The sequence below is a fragment of the Coccinella septempunctata genome, chromosome 1 (assembly GCF_907165205.1).
Source record: "Coccinella septempunctata chromosome 1, icCocSept1.1, whole genome shotgun sequence".
In the NCBI taxonomy this organism is placed as follows: Eukaryota; Metazoa; Arthropoda; class Insecta; order Coleoptera; family Coccinellidae; genus Coccinella; species Coccinella septempunctata.
Window position 1 is genome coordinate 65,154,219 of NC_058189.1, and position 20,200 is coordinate 65,174,418.

At 38.8% G+C, this 20,200-nt stretch overlaps 1 protein-coding gene across 3 annotated transcripts in view; it reads left to right on the forward strand.

Moving 5' to 3' along the window:
• Positions 1–20,200, forward strand: part of LOC123308947 (hemicentin-1) — a 325,793-nt gene that overhangs the window by 79,118 nt on the left and 226,475 nt on the right. The window lies entirely within an intron of this gene.

Here is a 20,200-nt window from a genome sequence, read left to right on the forward strand (position 1 = left end):
AATTCGCAAATATCTCTCCGTTCATCCAATTCGGGCAGCCATTCCGCATTTTTCCCCGTCCACATAAAACTTATACATCCCCGATCTATCGCGTGCGAATTCCCGTCTACAGCTCCCTAATTATCCGACCGGGGAGTTTTATCGAGTTACCGAGAGAGAAATTACCATCAACTTTGCGGCGGCGCTCTTCAAAGGCTAATCTTCGACTTTTTATTTGCCTACGATAGGATACACGGGATGATTCAATTAATTCATTATGTATCAGTTCATTAAGTCCCGCGATGTTGCTCAGGATAGCATCGGAGCCGACGCAGGGCAATGTCGGAAAAATTAATTGATGGAAAAGTTTCCCAGGAGTTTGTTTCGGTTTGGGAAGTTGGGCCAGAGTGTCGGAAGTTTTCCGGAGATGGAGAGTGCCTCTCGGAATGGAATCATCTTTCAACGTCTATTGGAAGTTGCTTCTTCATATCGTCATCTTCGTGCTGTTAATTGCCAAAGTGTACAGGATGGCAGGTCTTCCAAGAAGAATTAATCGTTATCTGTGGCTATAATACAGAACGTTTCTTATATGGGGAGTCCATAGTTTCTTGTTTCGACAATTAAGTATCTTCGGAGGATAGTGGCATCTAAATAACCCACGTCACTGTATTTAGTCAGCATAAAGTTCATTTTCTTTTCTCAAAAATGCACCTCCATTCCCGAATATTTTTTTCGTTGTGATTTTTAATTCGCATACTTTCAATTTTCGACTTGCTTGCGCAGATTGCTGTCAAGTGAATTGCGAAGGAGTCCACCAATATACGCCGTCCAGACTCCAGAGGTGTATTATTCTCTGAGAAGTTCAGCCTCCACCTTTACCCATCTTCTGCCACAATTTGTGTTAGTACTGTTAGTACGATTCTCTGATAGTGTGAAAACCCAGGGGGAGCAGAACGCACTCAGGGGTGAACTGAATCTGCTTTTTCTCCTAACTTGCCAGCATCCATCTCTGCTTGTGTGAAAACCCGGGGGAAACCGCCGTATTTCTGTGTCGTCTTCTAACCATGCTGCCCTAAATCACGAATTCTTCGCATGGCAATATGAGATTTGTGAGCAGGAGCGTTGTCCTGCAAAAACAAAATACCTTTGGATAGCTTTCCGCATCTTTTCTCTTTAATTTTTTTCCGTAGAGTGCTCAGCAATGTCGAATAGTAATCTCCGGTTATTGGTCTACCCTTATCCAAAAAATCAATCATGATTACTCCATGGCAATCCCAAAAAACTGAAGCAAGAACTTTTTCAGCAGTTTTTTGGACACGAAACTTCTTAGGTCTTGGAGTGTTGCCATTCCATCGGTTGTTGCTTTGTTTCTGGATCGTAGATCTGTACCCAGGTCTCATCCATAGTACCAATTCGGTTTAAGAAGTCTATATCATTTTCAAATCGAGCTCAGATCGAACGCGATGCACGCTTTTCGTCAACATTCAAATATTTGGGAATCCATTTTACAGTAATTTTTCTCATGTCCAAATTGACGTGAACTATATGATGAACGCGTTTGTATAAAATATTCGGTGTTTCAGATATCCATTTTAGCCCAGTTCGGCGGTCTGATAAAATCATGTCATGAACAGCATCCGATATGGTGTATTATTCTCTGAGAACTTCAGCCTCCACCTTTACCCATCTTCTGCCACAATTTGTGTTTCACCCCTATATACTGTTAGTACGATTCTCTGATATTGTGAAAACCCGGGGGAAGCAGAACGCACTCAGGGGTGAAGTGCCTCTGCTTTTTCTCCTAACTTGCCAGCATCCATCTCTGCTTGTGTGAAAACCCGGGGGAAACTGCCGTATTTCTGTGTCGTCTTCTAACCCTGCTACCCTCTTAAATCACGAATTTTTCGCATGGCAATATGAGATTTGTGTGCAGGAGCGTTATCTTGCAAGAACAAAATACCTTTGGATAGCTTTCCCTGTCTTCTCTCTTGAATTTTTTTCCGTAGAGTGCTCAGCAATGTCGAATAGTAATCTCCGGTTATTGGTCTACCCTTATCCAAAAAATCAATCATAATTACTCCATGGCAATCCCAAAAAACTGAAGCAAGAACTTTTCCAGCAGATTTTTGGACACGAAACTTGGTCTTGGAGAACCAGAGTGTCGCCACTCCATCGATTGTTGCTTTGTTTCTGGATCGTAGAAATGTATCCAAGTCTCATCCATAGTAACAATTCGGTTTAAGAAGTCTACATCGTTTTCAAATCGAGCACAGATCGAACGCGATGCTTCTACCCTTGCACGCTTTTGGTCAACATTCAAACATTTGGGAATCCATTTTACAGTCATTTTTCTCATGTCCAAATTGACGTGAACTATATGATGAACGCGTTTGTATGAAATATTCGGTGTTTCAGATATCCGTTTTAGCCCAGTTCGACGGTCTGATAAAATCATGTCATGAACAGCATCGATATGGTGTATTATTCTCTGAGAACTTCAGCCTCCACCTTTACCCATCTTCTGCCACAATTTGTGTTTCACCCCTATATACTGTTAGTACGATTCTCTGATATTGTGAAAACCCGGGGGGAGCAGAACGCACTCAGGGGTGAACTGCCCCTGCTTTTTCTCCTAACTTGCCAGCGTCTATCTCTACTGTGAGTTAGAATCCTGCTGGTGTGAAAACCCGGGAGGAACCGCCGTATTCCTGTGTCGTCTCATAACCCTGATGAGTTCCGACATCACTCACTCCGTGAATTCATAGCCTATGCATTGCTTGTAATGCTAGTTGTGTGAAATTTCGAGAAAAACCTTCTAACTCGTGTAAAGTAGACTGTTTCTGTGATTTTCACATGACTGTTTCAGTTTATCTCCGTGTAAATCGGTGGATTTTTGGACTTGTGTAATAGTGCGTCTTTCCCGTTTCACATAAGGATTCAATAGAAGCAAAAAATGCATCGTTTAGGTATCTGTTCGTTTTCCAATCCACAGAGTTCCACTTAGTGCGTTGAATGTGGAGTTAGGGGCACGAGCTTCGTGTTTCGCGTCAATAAGTTTCAGGAATTCATTCGGCATAATTCTAAGTAATTTGTAGCAGGGAAAGCAATCACCTTATTCGATAATTCAGGAACTTCGCGTCAAAGTTTCCATTATCCGTTATGGAGATAATTGAGGTTATATTCGAGAACCCATCGAATTATGTTCGGGTATCGGAATTTCATTACCGAAATTAAAAAATGAAAATATAAAGAGTATTCGAACTCGTAGGGCTATAATGAAATACTCAGGAATTTTCATGGCATCGTCCTAGTAATTTTTCAGATGTTGATAAGCCCTCATAATTTGGAATTCAATTGTCAGCTATCAACCCATTGAATTTATATGACTAAAATCGCATGTGGAAGTAAGAAAAATACCTTGTTTTCTTCATTTTTATCCCCTTTTTTTGAATATCACATCAAATATAAGGAACTTTGATATATAGGTTGTTTTTTTTTTGGGTACAATCTTATTTATCAATTTTTCTTAGGCCGGACCTGAAGAAAAAATTAGATACTATATCAGTATAAACTAGTTGTTGCGGAGAATAAGCGTACCAAAAATCATCAAAATATATAGAGTGGTTCGAAAGTTATGGGTATTTAATTGGAGAAATTGGCAAAATCAGTGAAACACTCTGTAACTTGATAGTACCGAGGTATAGACCCTTCAGACAAAGATTATTCTGACTCACCTACTTGTCCTGCATGAACCCACAGCTTCCGTCCATTTATCAATCAATTTTATTACATGTGCACAAAAACTGAAGTCAACAATATAAAATTTCATGTGGCAGAATGTTTGTTGGAACGTTAATCAATCAATCAGTAGAGTCAGAATTGGTTTCGATCAATAGCATTAAAAGGGATAAAAACTGTGTAGTAAAACATTTCGCCGGAGGTAAAATCAACTAATATGATTAATATGTACATTTGAATTGAGCGCGTGGGTGAATAAAAATAGAGTTGGAAGTGAGTTGCGTTGTTGTGTAGGTTCACACGTGTAGTTTATTAGCTACAGACATGTACCCTTCAATGGTGAATTGGGATGTTTTCTGCGCATTCCTGGAAATCAGCGTTTGTTGCATTAACCGAAATTACTGATGAGAATTTTCATTTTGATTCGCCTACGCGTGGTGTCGCCACATACTTCACGAATTTAATTCCCCGTTTTGTCAGAGAAATGTCATCCAGTGAATATGGTTGTTTTTTGAGAGGAATTCGTTCTGTATATTTTCCCCTGCATCGAGGAAACAACCTATCTAAATATTTGCACATATTTCATGATGCATGTTCGTTCTCAATGAGAAATTCAATTACAGACAATAAAGGGAACGTGCGCATCGTTGAGATACAGAAATGAGTGAAAGAAGAACGGTACGTAGTGATACATCAGGAAAAATTTTCTCCAATTATTCTTTTTCGACGTCTGCTCCGGTTTTCTGATTGGATTAGCGTTTGGAACGGACACGACATGTTTGTAGTTCGGAACTGGATATATATTGGATTTTGTGTGTTCTGGAAGTTGCCCCTCGAATTATACTATATGTTTGAAGTTTTGTCTTGTTTACCAACAGTTTTCGGTCTTCATTTGAGCTCACAGTTTCTCCAACATTCAGAAACTTGAGGTCATATTTCATCTGGTGTATTGTTTCCAATTGAAGAACTGAGTTCGAAGTGCTCATTTTTTATTTCTGGATGACAGGGCCAAGGGGGTATTAAAGAGTATAGATTAATTCGTTTGTTCAATATCATTTCGATTTATTTCCATAGTAATATAGATGACAATGGTGCGATAACTGCGGGGATATATTAGAAGATTTGTTCACTTTTTAAAAAACATACGATGAAACTCATTCATTCATCCATTCATTACTGCATCCCGTTACGCAGGGAATAAATCTACAAAAAGACGAAAAAAGAAAAAAACGGTGCGAACAGACTCATAATCTCTTAGGGCTAATTGCGACTGTGTGCCCTCCTGTGACTGAAGAGACCCAACCGTGACCTGCAGATCCTTCCACACTCAGGGCATGGATAGTCACCAACCAGATCTGGCCGCCGCTGTATTCTTCTCGAGTCTCCATTATAACTGTAGACCAAAGACCTCCACTGTGATCTGTTTAAAGCTAGTTGTTCCCAGTTATGATTGGCATTAACTGATTTTAGGGACTGATGCAGTATATCCTTAAACCGCTTATACTGGCCTCCTGGTTTCCGGGCTCCCTCTGTGAATTAGCCATACAGAGCTATTTTGTGTCTTGCATCCTCAGAATGTGGCCGCTCCATCTGAGGCCCTTGTTACTTGAGTCTCAATTGTTGTACAACTCGCGAGTTGCAAGACTTCTGCATTCAAAACTTTGTGGAACCATCTGATGTGCATTATTTGTCTTAGATGACGTTGTTGCGTTTGTTCAAGCTATTTGATATGTCGCCTGTAGGGCGTCCAGCTTTCGCTTCCTTAAAGAAGCGTCGGGAGGACCACTGCTTTGTAAACATTTGGCGGTATGTGCTGGGGTGAGTTCACGCTATTTGAGGAAATGCGTGCTCTTGGGGTGATTGTTTCGTCCCACTGCTAGGGTCGGACTCATCAGGTAGGTTAATGAACCCTAGCAGCTACCTACGACAATCGCCGAAGCAGCGTAGTTTGTGCCTGCTATAAACGCCGGTTACGTTGAGGGTATAGAGTGTTGCGTCGCCGGTGGCGCCATCGTTTGGCGTATGCTGCACCGCAATAGACGTATAATCTACCCTGTGATCGCAACCGTCGTGCGCAGTGATGCCATCGTTTGGCTACCCTTGGTACCATCATGGTGAGATGAAGTATTCCTCTACCATGGGTACAACTACGCCGCCACAAACAGCTGTCTTGGTCTTCAGATTGAGGTCATGATTTTGAAACACTCTGTCCTTCAGCTTCCAGAATGCCCGTGATACCGAATTGATACGGTTGTATATTTCCGTGTCTAGGTTACCCCTAGTGTTTATGATGCTTCTCAAGTATTTGAACTGCTCGACCTGTTCTAGAGTTCCATTCTCCATGCTGATATCTGATTGAAGGCTTTCTGGCGGACTAACCAGGATTTTGGTTTTGTCGATATTGAGTCTAAGGCCCTAAGCTTCGTATATATGTTTATAGGTGTCCAACATTATCTGTAGATCCTCTGAACTGCTAGCGATAAGTGCGCAGTCGTCTGCATATTGAAGTTCCGTGATTAACTTTGTACGGGCTTTTGCTCTGAGGCGCTTCAGGTTAAATATGCCTCCATCAAATCTGAATCTTATTCCAACACCTCTTACATGCATAGTGATGTCAGCAATTATCGAGACAGCTATGGCAAAAATATGGAACAGTGAAGGCGATAACACGCAGCCTTGTTTTGTTCCAGAGTTGGTGAAGAAATGGTCGGTTATAGAGCCATTATACTGTATTCTAGCGGTGTTGTTGGTATGGAGGCTCTTGCACACTGCTAAGAATTTTTCGGGTACTCCAAGGCGTCCCATGATTTTCTACAGCGCTTTCCAATTCACCGAGTCGAAGGGCTTACTTTGTTTTCTGTCCGCAAGGGGTAGCCAGCAATGGGGACAAACAACGCCTGACAAACTCGAGTAAGGCTAACATTCACGACTGAACATTTCATATAAAAACCTTGGTTTTTGGTGTGTTGAATATGTTAGATTTTGCTTTTGCGGGAGGTTTTAGTTTGTTAATATTTATTTTGGAAATCACAGGTCGTGATTTCAAGGCAGGTAAGAGCCTGATAGTTATCGTCCATCACAGAAAAGATATTGGCGATGTTTGACTTTGACTTCGTTGCCTATTCAAGAATAATCCCGGAGCTAAACGTATAAAAAAAGTAGGTATATATTCGGTCATCGAAAAGATATTCGCTATGAAATAAGAGTTATATGTTTGCCCGGAGGGAGAACCGCTTCTCGAAGACGTTCCTCGTGCTACATTTTCGTTTCATATTTTAACGACGGGGGCAAACAAGAACAATTGGATTTCCCGCTTTTCCTCGCAGAAAAAGCAAATATTTATTCTCCCCAGCCTCTATGAGTCGATTCTTTTCTGCTACCCGGAGAGAATCGATGGATTCGAAATGGGGAGCGAAATTAAAGGAAGTGAGCTTTATTGCTTCCGAATGCGCATTCCGTCCAGGAAAGTATGCAAGTTCTTCAGCGGATGACGTGAGGCGGACGTTATTGCGTGGCTGGCTCCACAAGAACTGCCTTTTGTGAAGGCTTAACTTGGTAAGTTGGGGGAAACGGAATTTTTTTTTCGTACGTGTACGTTTGAACTTTGTCAGCGCAACTGGAAACGTTCTTTCTGAAAACGTTACAGTAAATCGGAAAATTCGGTTTGCTGATGGAATGTTTTTTACGGTTTCGATAGGAAGGTGTTCTTGTTGAACAGTTAAATTGAGAAGAATATGTAGGCATGGTCTCATCCTATACGGCGTGTGCAATAAACGGCGTCTTTTTAAATAACTATATGATCATTGAATTATGTCCACTAACTAATAATGTTTTGTAAAAACTACGGAGAAAAACTGCCACAAGCTTTTTCTCATTAGGAATCGCATCATTTCAGCAGGTTTCTTCCAATTAGTTGAGAATAATACAGGGTACAAGATTCCAACTCAGTTGAATTATAATACTTATGCAGGCCATAGCCGTGATGTATTCTATATTATACTAAATCGGGATTTACTCGAGAATCGTGGGGACCTAGTGGATTTTGAAGATTAGATGGTAAAAAGAAAAAAGGGTTCTATGATGTATGCACCTTCAGCGGTGGGAAAAGGTTTCGAAAGATGTGAAAAAAATCGTCAGATGTACAGGGTGGGCAAATTTCGATGTTTTAGCACTACAGGTTTTAAACCAGTGGAGATACCCCATTCTCGTCCTCTTTTTCTGAGAAGCTAACAAGAGTAGTAGTCATTTTTGACCACCTTCTTTTGTTTTCGAGTTATAAGCGAAAATTGGAAAAAATGGCGATTTCCAAATAAATTTATATCTCCGCTAATACTGATGATAGAGCTCTGAAATTAAAACATTATACAGACACTGTTTTAAGAAGAATCCAGTGGCGTGCTTGCCTTTTTAGCAGGATTTTTAATTACGAAGCTATGACTCAAAGTTGTGTTTTTTTAAATGGAAACACTAGATTTCTATGCAATTTATTTAATGCTTAATTTTTACTGATTTCAAAAATATATAACATCATATGATTTGTATCAATATAAATAATAGAAAAGGGTCAAAAAACTATTTTCTCAATATTTTTATGGTTTTTGTGTAAGTCCCCGAAAATATCGATGCAGTTCATGACATGATTTTATCAGACCGTCCAATAGGGCTAAATGGATATCTAAAGCATTGAATATTTCATACGAACGCGTTCATCATATAGTTCACGTCAATTTGGACATGAGAAAAGTTACTGCAAAATGGATCCCCAAATGTTTGAAGATTGACCAAAAGCGTGCAAGGGAAGAAGCATCGGGTTCGATCTGTGCTCGATTTGAAAACAATGTACACTTCTTAAACCGAATTGTTACTGTGGATGAGACGTGGGTACATTTCTACTATCCAGAAACAAAGCAACAATTGATAGAATGGCGACACTCTGGTTCTCCAAGACTTAACAAGTTTCGTGTCCAAAAATCTGCTGAAAAAGTTCTTGCTTCATTTTTTTTGGGATTGCCATGGAGTAATCATGATTGATTTTTTGTATAAGGGTAGAATAATAACCGCAGATTACTATTCGACATTACTGACCACTCTACGGGAAAAAATTAAAGAGAAAAGACGCGGAAAGTTATACAAAGGTGTTTTGTTTTTGCAGCATAATGCCCCTGCACACAAATGTCATGTTGCCCTGCCAGAAATTCGTGATTTAGGGTTTGAATTACTAGAACACCCCCCTTATTCACCAGATTTGGCTCCATCCGACTATCATCTCTTTCCTCAACTGAAAAAAAGTTTAAAAGGTCGTAAATTTTCTTCTAACGAGGAGGTAATAAAAGCTGTGGAGGTCTGGTTTGCGTAGCAAGTAGAAAATTTTTTTTGAAAGTGCTAGAGACGGTGCAGGTTCGCTGTAATAAATGTATCCAATTAAGAGGAGAATATGTTGAGTAATAAAATATTTTGACAATGAAATTTTGTTTGGTTCTATAGTAGGCTAAGAATTTTTCAATATATTCTCGTTTATCTTAATCTGACACGCTCGAGTATGTAAAATAATCGTTTTTGTTTTATTATTCTGACAGGCTGTCCCAGACAATTTCCCCAATAATAACAGATCTAATCTTTGGAGAGGTACTCTACAGGGTTCAAGGTATCTCCCCTTATATTAATCTGATACGCTTCCTTCATGGGCTGCCCAACTATTAAGGCTTAATTATTCCTCTTATTTCTTAGGCAGTTACCATAACAATCACTGGAATAAGTAAGAAAAAAGCCTACCTCAAATGAGTCGGTGCAAACGGGCATAAGTGGCTCAAACAATAACTGCCTCCGTTTCTGCTATTCCATTGTATTCCTGGAAGAGATGACGAAGCTAACCGGGCATATGTATCGTTATATTCGAACCAATTTGTCTTCTATTGATTCTAGGATCACTTCTGCATACATCCCCAATTTCCTAGTATCATGCATCGAAAAGAAACATCTTGCTCTTTTCTATAGGCCCCATTTAAGTCAGATGATTGGAATAATGGGCGGTTGCTTCCCTCAACAAAGCACAAAGCAGCTTTAGTACGGCCCGAAGTAAATCCAGTATTTCACCAGCCGCGATCGCTTCGTTAGAACATTCATCAGCTTTTCCGTTCACGTGTTTCTTAGCCAAATCGGAAACCGTCTCGCTATCGGGGAGGAAAAACCGTCATTATCGACGGAGCCCCGCGTCTTTAATAAATGAAAATTCAGATCGAACTGGAAATTTCCATTAAGGACTTCTTCGTTGCCGCCATCCTTAGAACAGATTGATTCCGGCTGAGTAATGAACTCGGTCGTGGCTGGGGGTATATATGGGAGGCTTTGAATAATGAATACGTTCTTTAAGTACTGCTTTAATTCCTCGAGAGCACTCGGAGAAAAGTTGCCTCTGGATCACGCCGAACTGAAGTATTGGCCGGTCTGGAGGGGGGCCATGCCGGAAGGAGCTACAGGTGATCTGAAAATATGGGAAATTTCCCGACTAGGTGTCATTTCTTCATCTTGGTGTTTGGTGTATTTTCAATTAAAGCAATGTAGCCAGCGATTCTCATGAAAAAACCTCTCCAGCACCTTTCGTTTTCCCCATTTTTTCCATAAGAATGGGGAATTCTCCTCAATTTGGGTTATCAAAGCATATGCAAGTTCAAACTGAATAATTATGAGTTTCATTCATGATTTTTTCAAATGCACCTCGGAAACTATTCGAAATCATTCTTCAAATGGGGTTTTAGAATTTAAATCGCTTGGTTTCAAGTTTTCGATTTGGCAACAGAGCCTACTAGAAAATAAAATGAACAATGTCCGATCAGCTTGTTTATTAAATAACAGCTGTTGATTTACAGGCGCCTACTTATTGGCGAGCTTCAACTGCAACCGGCCATAAAAATCCCATAAAATTTTACGACCTTTCTCGTTCGTCGCAGACTTCATAGAGAGCCATCTTTGTCTATCTCATCAAGATAATGTATTTGTTGTCCTTTATTATCAAGGCATATTTCAGTCGATGTTGCCAACTTGGGCAATTGAAATGAAACGCTTTAAATTTCAAATACCCATTTTTATTTTTCATCTTTAAGTGCTTAAAATATTTTTAAATATGTTAAATTTTTGTTCGAAGGTGAAGTTCATCTTGACTTGAAACTTCCTTCAATTCCTTTTACTTATATTGATGCAAGATGATCTTTGTTAAAGAATTTAACATTCTTGTAATTATCTGTTAATTCCTTCAAGAAATACCCATTCCCAACCACTGCATCGTATGCATTTTATCTTCGGGTTGATATTTTTGAAATCTACAACTGATGTAACGTATTCAACCTCCAGCCAAAGAAGATAACGAACATTAACTCTCCTCAAGAAAGTGCATATGATGATATTATACTGATCTCTTGTATTTTTCATGCGAATAGCTGGATTTGGTATGCCTTCAATCAGTTTGTATATAAACTTCAATTATGTTCGTCACATATTTTCTGAAGAGATTCGACATTGTGATTAAATACGTTATAACAGAAACTTTCACGTAGAACGGGCAACATAGCGTTGATTTAAAACCCAAAAATGTTTTGACAAGCGTCATAACCCCTCATTTTCGTACCATACAAAGTGAAATGTGTGAAATTTCCATGGCCAACCGACTGCTAAAATGAAAGTGAATGGAGTATATATCTAAGAGATTATCCTATGAATCTGAAAATAACTCGCCAACGTTGAGCTGAAATACTCCGTTTACCTGAGAACTAATTCAAAGTTCGCGTGATGAAGGGTTCTCAGTGTAGTATATTCATTTTAGTATGAAACCGCTCTTATGGCATGGCATGTTTAATAGAGTTTGAAAGATATACGAACGTCCAATTTGCTACCGTAGGTCGGTGGTGGATGAATCTGTCAGCGGGATATTTCACTTCTAAAGTATTTATCCCCAAATTAGTTCGGTCCAATTTTTTATTATTGATAACCATCGCTGGCTACTACCTCTTCCACCTCTTGGGCGGTTTTCTATTTCTTCGAATTCTTTCGAAGCCGTTTTTTTTTTTTTTGGTGTAGCAGGGGGAAAATCTGCTAGTCAGACGAACCACCCTCTCCTGAGGGGGAACAATTGTGGGGATTATTACTCTCCTGAGCTCGAGACCCACTAAAAACCCTTAACTGCTTCTTGAATATTGGTTCCGGGCATTTGCCTATAAACCGTTCATCTCTTAGTCGGTTTTCTTCTCGCACAATATCGTGCTGGGATTTATATGTTTATCCTCTATTGGATAACACTTTATTGGATTTTTCAATAAGTTTATGTTCTTATTTTAATCTCTTCTTAATTGGTCTCTTGGTCTCCTTCGGTAAATTCGCATTCTCCTTTTGTCTTTCTCTGGGCCGTAGTCCACTAGTCACCTGAGTTCTTGATTCGGATGGTTTTTCGCTGTTTCGAATAATTTCTCTGCTTTTCTGTTCATGAATTCCGTTATGGTTTCCCATTTCAGTTCCCTATAAATCTGTCTATTCTTGACAAACCAAGGTGCATCTATTGCACATCGTGGCAGCTTTTTTTCAGTGGCCTGAATTCTTTTGATGTGGCTCTTTGCCGCGAAACCCCAGGCAACTGATCCATAAGTCAGTTGAGGCCTAGCAACGGCTTTGATTATCTTCAATTTTGTCTTTTTCGTCATGTGGCTTCTTCTTCCTATTAGAGGGTAGAGTCTAGTCATCGCTGCTTTCGTTTTGTCGATCGCTTGTTTGATATGACTTTTCCAAGTAAGTCCTTTGTCAAGCGTTATTCCTAAATATTTGGCTTCATTTTTCCAGTCGATTCCTTCGCCGTCAACTTCTAGATTCGTTGTGGGTCGCAGTCTTCTCTTCTGCAGTAATATCGCTTGGCTCTTTCGTCCATTGAGCTTGATTTTCCACTTTATGCACCAGTCATTTGTTTCGTCAATAGTTTCTTCTAGAACTCGTTTTATTACTTCTGGGTTGCGGTGTCGAGTTGCTATGCCTGTGTCGTCAGCATATAACGCTAGCATGGTTCTTGGATTCTTCGGAATATCTTGAATGTATATGTTGTACACAAGTGGCCCAAGTACTGACCCTTGGGGTACTCCAGCCACTATATCTCTTGTTGTGGAGCATTCTCCTTCCACTTTCACTTAAAATCTTCTATTTTTGAGATAATTCCGGATCAACTTGCATAGTTTGATCGAATATCCAGCACATCTCATCTTATATATTAATCCTTCATGCCATACTCTGTCGAATGCTCTGGCGACGTCTAGTAAAACAAGACCTGTGGCGTGTTTATTTTGGAATCCCTCTGTAATGTATTCTGCGAGCCTTGATAAAATTGTTGCTCTGTTGAATGCTCTCTTCTGAATCCGAACTGTTCGAAGTGAGCCGCTGATGTGCCAAATCTTCTTGTATCCATCGTAGCAACCAGTAATCATATGGAATCATGTCTGGAATATATAGCGGGTGGGGTAAAATGTTTCATTTAAGCTGAATAGTTTCAGACCTTTGCGATACGAGGCTTTTCAACGTCTTACTGTTTATGAGGCACTCGATTGCCCCGCTTTTGAACAATTTCCATTTATTGCTACAAAAATATATTTTTTTTTGGGCCGTCTTCAACGCCGGAATCCCCATTATTGAAACTTCGAAAGCATTTCTTTTCACGTTTAATCACTTTGAGCATGGTGACCACAAACCTCCAAGTATTCGATGCGTTTCAGCTACAAAAACGTTCGATCATTACAAAAACGTATCACCAGGATATTTTTCACAATTCTCGAACCGGATTAAACGCCAAATACGGACGATTTTTCCTCTCTCGAATTCATATCTGCCGTCGAGAACGGGAGCTCGGAGTGTTTACTCGTCCGGTACAAAAGGCGAATTTTACTTTCTGATAGGGCGGCTTTTGTTCGGCGACAATGGAAAACGCGAATTAATTCACCCCTTTCCCGTTAATCCACCATATTTTCGAGATATAAGTATTGTTCAAAGCCCTGTAATCATAACATAATGGAATATTATACCTATATTTTGAATACATTTATTGTTGCCGAATGTTATTTCGCATTTCCGTTGTTCGTAATTTAAAATATATTGCGGTCGATCATTTCCCTAATCTGCGGAATTTCCAAGTGAAATTACAGCCGAGCCGGGTTTCGATTCACAGCTTAATACGAGTAGGGAAAGTGGATTAAGTATCCTATTCAAGAAATTCAACCTTCCTGCATCGGATTTTGTTGGAGTAAGTTCACCTTAATCGTTATACAGGGTGGCCATTTGAAAACGAAACAGACGAGATTACAGACGAAATAAATTTTTTCGATAGAAATGCTCGGACAGGTCGATTTCTGTTTCGAGGAGGACAACTTAAGGTGTAGGTTACGGACGCATAGCGCTTCAACCCTTGCTACTACAATCCTCACCCCCAATTTTTGAATAGGGAAGATGGGGTGAGTGATACCTCGTTTGAAAGGTATTTTTATACTGATTTCAGCACAGTAATTGTTTTTTCATTTTATGCATTAGTTCTCGAAATATTCTCAACTAAGTATTTGAAAATGAAGTGGTGTTTTCATGGCACTTGTAGTGTTTTTTTGTGAAAAATCGACATTTTGAGCTTCAAAACAACCATGACTGTGGCTTCCTTCCTCCAATCCACTGACATAGAAATCTTTAATCAAGATGTCGAAAAAACAAAGCGTATTGCGAAGGACCTCAATCTTGCTGAAACTCAATCTAAATTATCTTCGATATAATTTGCAGTATTTCCAATAACATGCGGTAACACTTGATCGATAGAAATCTCCAAAAAGTCCAAATACGTACATATCTCTAACCAGATTACCAGGTAAGAAAATCAAATCATTAATGATGCCACAGACATATTCCAGTCCCAATTCGTGAAACAATTTCCGACTTAATTATGAAGTGTTTTCTCAGTTGGCTTCAATAATGTTTTCATTTTGTTAGTTATTGAATTCATATACATATCTTTTTAAAAAAAATGAGAATCGATAATTTTTTATTTATTACGAACAGATCATTAAGTTGGCTTACTGGTTCTTTGACATGTGAATTATTCTTAGTTTTCAATCGAGACTTGTATGTGTTCTAATTCATTGTTCGACATGGTTTATTCAATTGCAGAGCGGGTGGAAATAATTTCACTTTTTTTTGCAAACAATCAATGTGCGAATAGAACCGCAGAATTCTTCAATCAACGATAATTAGATAAACATGTTAATAGGAAGTATGTTTTGAAGCTCAAAATGTCGATTTTTCACAAAAAAACACTACAAGTGCCATGAAAACACCACTTCATTTTCAAATACTTAGTTAAGAATATTTCGAGAACTAATGCATAAAATGAAAAAACAATTACTGTGCTGAAATCAGTATAAAAATACCTTTCAAATGAGGTATCACCCACCCCATCTTCCCTATTCAAAAATTGGGGGTGAGGGTTGTAGTAGCAAGGGTTGAAGCGCTATGCGTCCGTAACCTACATCTTAAGTTGTCCCCCTCGAAACAGAAATCGACCTGTCCGAGCATTTCTATTGAAAAAATTTATTTCGTCTGTAATCTCGTCTGTTTCGTTTTCAAATGGCCACCCTGTATAATTCTGCCATATAAATGCATTGTCTTCACACTGCTTGAGCTCATAGAATCGTATACAGGTTATCCCGAATTGCTTAATTTTGGCTGTGTATTATTCCTAGTGAAAAAGTGCCTGTAGAAAGTTATGGCACATTTTCTGACTCGACAAAATATCAGAATTGATGAGACAAATGAAGGAATCGTGAAAGGGTTTCCACTAATGGACTTTTAACGAAAATCGAGCCCAGGACTTCTGTCAAAGTTTTTCCCTATCTAGTTTAGAAGTGTACTGCTCAATAATTGAAAGGGTTCACTTATAAAACTCTTTCTATTCCTGACTTTTGTTATCTGGGACATCTGTTATACATACATGTGTTGTGAATAGAGTGACTAAATACAGTGACTCTGATAAGGCAGTGGCGACAAATGGGAAATGGGGAATTCGCCTCAATTTGAGTTATCACTGCATATGCAAGTTCAAACTGAATAATTATGAGGTTCATTCATGATTTTTTCAAATGCACAGCGGAAACTATTCGAAATCATTCCTCAAATATGGGGTTTTGAAATTTAAATCGCTTGGTTTCAAGTTTACGATTTGGCAACAGCGCCTACTAGACAATGAAAAGAACAATGTCCGATCAGCTTATTTATAAAATAACAGCTGTTGATCTACAGGCGCGCACTTAGTGGCGAGCCTCAACTGCAACCGGCCATAAAAATCCCATAAAATTTTACGACCTTCCTCGTTTGTCGCAGACAGCCATCTTTGTCTATCTCACCAAGATAATATATTTGTTGTCCTTTATTATCAAGGCATATTTCAGTCGATGTTGCCAACTTCTGCACTTGAAATGAAACGCTTTAAATTTCAAGTACCCTTTTTTATTTTTCATTTTTAAGTGCTTAAAATAATTTTTCTTGGAAAACGGTTGAAATGGTCATTTCAAAATGTGACATTTCAACGATATTTCATGAAAAATACATAATTTTCGTCAGAAGGGGTATTCCTTTTTTTGCAATAACATGGTGGCTCAGAAGCACAGACTACAATATTGTATATTCGTGTTCTGTGCTATAATCTGTGGCTTAACTCCATAGTTGGGTTATAATCTTTCGATTATTTGATTTTTGGCTAATTTTATTGGGAGGAAAAGACGATTAGAGAATCCGAAATCTAACTAAATGCAAAATCAAAAAGCCATTTTTTCACAGATTCAAGTAGTGCAATCGATTGCTGCAAAATCTGGCATTATATATAAAAGCAATACAAGAATGTGTTCATTTAATAAGAGACATGTCTGTTCATCAATTATTGAAGCATTAAAAAAAAAAAATTTATCTCATTGTATCTGAATTAACAAAGTACTATGAATGCAGTGCTCTACTTTTTGCATTTTAAAATTTAACGGTATAAAGACTCATAGCAGTGTCTTCACTTATCATACAAAGCACTAATGAAAATTATAAAAAGTTAATCCACCAAGTGGGGAACAACAAAAACCTTCAAAAATCACCTGAAAAAGCACATACATCTCGAGAATATTTTGTAAACGAATCCGTTTAGTATTGCTCAGTTCAGGTCACGTGACCAAGTCGGCCATTCATTGATCCACAGTTCTTCACCATGCAATAATTTGCAAACGATATTTAGAGGTTTTCACCAAGAAATTAGACAAAAAATGGCCTTCTAATTAATATTTAATTAGTTTTAGGGTCTTAGAAACACATTTGAAACACAGATGGCGCTCTATTTAGTCGCTTCATTTATCATCTTTCTACTCTTTAATCTTTGGTTATTGCAAAAACCGAGCTAACTAATAAGAAATGAGACCATAACTGTTGCCACTGTGTTGTTAGAGTCACTGTAGCACTAAGTACAGTGACACTAAATTTAGCAAGAATATGGCGGCTTAGAAGCACAGATTTCAATGCTTTGACCTCTAATTCGGAATGTAGCACTAAGTACAGTGACTCTAACGAGACAGTGGCGACAATTGTGGTCTCGTTTTTCATCGTTTTAGCAACTGTATTCAGTCGTACAGTGACTCTATCAAACACAGTGGCGACAATTGGAAATTTAGCAAGAATAGGGCGGCTTAGAAGCACGGATTTCAATGCTATGATCTCTAAAGGTAAGCGCACATACAACGGCATCGGACGGACGGTACCGATCGGAATAAATTACTTTCAATGGAACTGAATGGAGCAACGCACATATGTGCGGACGGCAGGCATCGCATCGCATCGCATCCGACGGAATTGAGGAACGAGAATTAAATTCCGACCGATGCGTGCTGTGTCGGCCGATCCCGACATATGTGCGATACCAATCAGAGATTGCCGCGGCATCTGCGTCATTTTACAAGTCTCTACATGCATTGGCTTGTACTGGTAGTCATACGAAATACGAATTCACGGCAGAAGCATGAGTTTTCAGGAGAACTTAATACTGCGCGTACAAAATTATAGTGAATTGTACAGACAGGGTGGGCAAATTTCGATGTTTTAGCACTACAGTTTTTAAACCAGAGGAGATAGACAAAATCTGATACCCCATTCTCGTTCTCTTTTTCTGAGAAACTAACAATAGTAGTAGTCATTTTTGGCCACTTTCTTTTGTTTTCGAGTTATAAGCAAAAAGTGGAAAAATGGCGATATCGAAATAAATTTATATCTCCGCTAATATTGATGATAGAGCTCTGAAATCGAAAGATTATACAGGCACAATCCAGTGGCGTGCTCGCCTTTTTAGCAGGATTTTTAATTACGAAGCTATGACCCAAAGTTATGTTTTTTTAAATGGGAACACTAGTTTTCTGTGCAATTTTTTGAAAGCTTAATTTTTACTGATTTCAAAAATATATAACATCATATGGTTTGTATTTATATAAATAATAAAAAATGGTCAAAAACCTTTTTTCTCAATATTTTTATGGTTTCAACTTTTGATGAGCATAGAAAAATATAGCATCGTATGATTACCAGTGTCTCTTTCTATAAGTCCTTTCAGTATTATGAAAATTTATGAAATATATATTGATTCAAATTTTGTGAAAATTGGTAAAAAGCATAGAAAGAATGACATTGCCGGAAGGAGACTTCTTGTTTTATAAGAAACTCTATTTTTCTGTGCTCGTCAAAAGTTGAAATCATAGAAATATTGAGAAAAAGTGTTTTTGACCATTTTCTATTAATTATATTGATACAAACCATATGATGTTATATATTTTTGAAATCAGTAAAAATTAAGCTTTCAAAAAATCGCACAGAAAACCAGTGTTCCCATTTAAAAAAAAATAACTTTGGGTCATAGCTTCGTAATTAAAAATCCTGCTAAAAAGTCGAGCACGCCACTGGATTCTACGTAAAAAAGTGCCTGTATAATGTTTCAATTTCAGAGCTCTATCATCAATATTAGCGGAGATATAAATTTATTTCGATATCGCCATTTTTCCACTTTTTGCTTATAACTCGAAAACAAAACAAAGTGGCCAAAAATGACTACTACTATTGTTAGTTTCTCAGAAAAAGAGAACGAGAATGGGGTATCAGATTTTGTCTATCTCCTCTGGTTTGAAAGCTGTAGTGCTAAAACATCGAAATTTGCCCACCCTGTACAATTTAAGTGACAGAAATTATAGCAACCATTTTTTTTTCATCCTTCATCAAGTCCGGAAATAAATGAACATATTCTCCAAAATCCTTCCTTTTTTACATATGTCATGTATCCACATTCGTCTACGATTCCTTCGCTTTTGAAACTCTTCTTCCTCCAGAACAAACGCTAGTTCCTCACCGCTTGAAGACATATTCGCAACTAATCTATTCCTCCGGAGTCCGGCGATTCCGATGTTATATGTGCGATACCTTCATAAAAATTCCGCCGCTGCCGTGCCGTTCCTTCCATGCCGTCCGTCCGACGCCGATGTATGTGCGCTTACCTTAATTCGGAATGCGGATTGGCTCACGTCACGTCACGTGACCATATCCGCCATATTTTTGCTAAACCGATGAAAAACGAGACCACAATTGTCGCCACTGTCTCGTTAGAGTCACTGTAGCACTAAGGAGATGGGTACGCCATCTAGCGCCTGGTAGGCGGATTATCTACTAGGTCTGTAGAACTCCTCTCAAATAGATGTGAACGCAACGATGCCGAATCGCCACAAAAATATTCCAAGTTGGTGTTTTAATTCCGATACCACATAAAATTTCTATTTTTGATTAATTTAGGTTGGGAGGACACCGTTAGAGCGCTGCATTCTCTAGTTTAGGCGATATTTCATGTTTTTCCCTTCCCGAACATCCACCAACGCCTCCTCCCGCAAGGGTATCGAACCGGGAAAACGTCCCGAATAAGTCAGAGTGTAAAATTTACGATTTCAATTATAAAAGACGATTATGCCCTAGATTAGTTCGCGGTCTTGGTCTGGATGCAAATGAGCAGTCCTTTTCCGGTTTTGTTTTGCAGCCAGTATTCGGAGTAACTCCTAAGGGGCTTTATTGCTTATTCCATTACGAAATTAACCGGAAAGTAACAGTTTTATGGGGGAGTTTTCCACGGTATTAAATTATGCCGAAACGGAATTGAACGGATCTGGAAGTTATCCGTTCGGACGATCTGTTTATTCTCCGCGTCTTCTGGACGGAGATTGGAATCATTCGATGTAGATATTTGTTTAGGATACGATTTAGTTTGCCTTTGGGGGATGCGCGCCTGTTGCGATATTTTCATTTTCTCGGTAGACTCGTACGTTTTTCGGAACTGGAAGCGATGGAGTATTGGGATGTAGGATGTTCCGAATAGAATTTATCAGCTGGAACTGGAAAGAGGTTAGATGCAGCATTTGGCTTCGTACTT